The sequence below is a fragment of the Alligator sinensis genome, unplaced genomic scaffold (assembly GCF_000455745.1).
Source record: "Alligator sinensis unplaced genomic scaffold, ASM45574v1 scaffold752_1, whole genome shotgun sequence".
Classification (NCBI taxonomy): Eukaryota; Metazoa; Chordata; order Crocodylia; family Alligatoridae; genus Alligator; species Alligator sinensis.
Genome location: NW_005842000.1, coordinates 1,438,590 through 1,441,747, shown reverse-complemented (window position 1 = coordinate 1,441,747; position 3,158 = coordinate 1,438,590). Strand labels below are relative to the sequence as shown.

Below are 3,158 nucleotides of genomic sequence, written 5' to 3'. Positions count from 1 at the left end.
GAGCGTTTCACCAGGAGGGTGGTGAAGCATTAGGACAGCTTAACTGGAGACATTGTGGAGTCTCCTGCCTTGCAAGGTTAAGAGCAGGTTCAAGACACTCATTTTTGGGATGGTTTAGCCAGGGACGATCCTACTGTGAACAAGAAGCTGGACCTCTTGAAGTCCTTTCCAGCCTTAATTTTCTAGGAAACTTTATTAAGATGCATTATTTTCTTCTGTGCATGGTCCCAAGCTAGAGACAAAGCTACCAAGGATTAAGACTTTATTAAAGTACTTTTTTACCCACAAGCTAAAGATCAAGAAATCCTAGGAGGAAAGGTCATGGAAGTAACCGCTTATTGAAGGACAAACTGATCTGGCTAGTTCATGCATTCTCTTCTCCGAATCACAAGCAGCCAATGCTTTGCTCTGCAGCCAGCAATTTAACTGCCTTGTTTACAGAAGGTCAGAGCTCAGGAGTTTTTAGAAACTATTGCAAAACCAGTGTTGAAATAAAATAAATTTAGGTCCAAAAGCAAAGGTTTGGCTCCAATTTTGGCAGGAAGCTCTTTTCGGTCATACCCGTCTGTCCAGCTTTCTGCCACCATTTGTGCAATGAAATTTCACTGCCTGGATCCTTCATAAGAATCGTGTCCCAAAACGGCACGCTGCATATCAAACAGCACTTCTTTCGATCACTCGTGTCTGAGAACCAGCGAAGCCTTGGCCCTCTGCTCCGGGGAGCCAGACAGCCTCGGGTGGTTGTAAGGGCAGGGCGGGGGGAAACTAGAATAGCCAGATCTGTTCTGCGAGTGCAAGGAAGTCAGCCTGCTTGCTATGCCCTTCGACAGGAAAGGGCTGGACTCCTAGACTAAGGCAACAGTTCTCATCTCTGCACTAAATATAAAAAGGCTGATTCAATCCAAACCCCTTTTCTTTAAAAGAGCTTAAAAATGCTGTCGAGTGTGCAAGACAACCGGTGAGAGCAAACTACTATCACATCTCCAGGAGTGCGCTGCAAGACATGTCCCACAGGCTGTAAAAGCAGCATGAGACCTCGTGTAGGTCTGTCACAGAGAAGAAGCGCCTACAGGCACTTGCAGAAAGCAGGAGGAATGACTTGCTTGAGGCAAAAAAAAGATCACGTCCTTCTCCAAGCCAGCTCAGAAGGCAGTGGATATAGGGATAGGATTTGAATGCGATTCTCATTTATTCCCCACATTGCAAGTTGCTTAAACTGGAATGCAGTTCATCACCCATCAGACACTTCATAGTTTCATTTATTTTGCCTTGCCTATTTACAATGGAAGCTTTGAGCACCAACCCTCGCTATTTGGAATAGCACCCGAGGGTGTGGAGAGGTGCCCCACCTTTTCGGGAGACCTGGAGATGCTGCTGCACAAGGTCCCAGTTGTTGCATAGTTGAGACTTTTAGTCTCAACTCTAGATGCAATTAGTTGCAGAAATTGAGACTAATAGCTGTCGGGTTCTCTGCTTCTCCCATTCGGGATTTAACCTGTACAACCAGAGCAGAAATAATGAAGGGCGTAAACATTCCCATTTACCTCCACCTCTCCTGAGCTCTCTAAACCGTGACGCTTGCTGCACAGTTTGACGTCTGTCAGCAAAACGGAGGCAGCTAATTATACACAACCTCTCTGAACAGAGCCTAGGACTTACTATTAGCCGCGTAAAACAGGCCATGAAACATGAAGCGAGTCTAACAGGGCTACGGGGACAGCGTCAGCACTCCTGAGACAGCACGCACTTCTGTTGAGCTGCAAATAAATGCAACTAAATGGGACGCATAAATGCCTACGATTTCTCAGGGAAGTTTTCCAAATAGAAAGTTAGAAGCAAAAGCGCTCCCAGAGCAGCAGGGTCTTGGATGTCATGGTGGGGGTTGACCTTTTCCACCGACCGTTCAACAGGGATGAAAACGCTGCCGTCACCCAACAGCCCATAAACTGGATCAAGGGGAATCTGTTAGCACTGGAGCATGCTCGTTTTGTAGGCATTTCATTAATGAGCAACTGGATGTTACAGATTTTACAGAGTCCCCGTTGCTATCGTTTGAACGACATGGCGTGCAGATCGTTAGCATGGCCTGCATTTGGACAAGTGATGCTCTGCTGTTTGCGAGGGTCACCTGGGAATCACAGCCCACTTGCTCTCACTTGGTCACACCCTTTCTCCATTTATTATATTAGCTTTCAGACAAAGCTCCAAAAGATTTTAAACTATATCAACCCAGGAAGTTCAGGATCTGGATCTCTTAAGGGGAAAAAAAGCCTCTTCCCATTCACCACCAAGGCAGCTAAGATGATTTTATTTTTTTTACTAGGCAGTATGTTCATGCCTGACCTCCAGCTGTGCTAGCTTTTCTGCTTAAGCGAGCCAGCAACAAGAGCTGCAATTTTTAGAGCCGAATACAGGAAGTTTCTTCTTTATGGCTAAGACACCGTGTCACGGCCCTGCTTTATCAGCTGGGTTTGTCACGTGCCAACTAATCCTCTCACCATTTAGTGGGAGTCACTGAAAATGCAGCCTCAGCATGCTCTCATCTCCCAGCCAGCTTAACAGCACCACAAAGGAATATTTAGTCCAGTTTTGGGTCCCCTGCTACAGAAAGGAGGTGGGCAAGTTGGAGAGAGGCCAGCGGAGGGCAACAAAAATGGTTCAGGGGGGCAGGACTGGTGAGGAGAGGCCGAGGGAACTGGGCTGATTTAGTTTGGAGAAGAGAAGATTGAGAGGGATTGAATAGCGGCCTTCAGCTCCTTGCAGGGGGGTTGCACAGAGGATGGAGCTGGATGTGATGATGGCAGATGACAGAACAAGGAGCAGTGGACTCCAGCTGCAGCAAGGGACATTTAGGTTGGATACTAGAAAAAACTCTCCCACAAGAAGGGTAGTAAAGCACTAGAAAAGGTTACCCAGAAAGGTGGTGGAATTTCTATTGCTGGAGGTTAAGCCCCAGCTACACAAAGCCTTGGCTGGGATGATCTAGTTGGGGCTGGCTCTGCTTGGAGCAGGAAGTTGTCACCTTCCAACCTTCATTTTCTATGATTTGCAAGGTGACAAGTCAAACAAACCAATATAAGGGGGCACATTTGATCCAATAAATTTCTTCAGATACAGTAGCTCTCAGGGATGTGTATTTAAATCCCATAGTTCAGAAG

General features: G+C 46.6%; 1 protein-coding gene across 2 annotated transcripts in view; it reads right to left on the bottom strand.

Annotated features, from left to right (window-relative positions):
* The window catches only part of PPDPF (pancreatic progenitor cell differentiation and proliferation factor), a 10,730-nt gene that overhangs the window by 4,056 nt on the left and 3,516 nt on the right, over window positions 1–3,158 (bottom strand). The gene's annotated exons all lie outside the window — the stretch shown is intronic.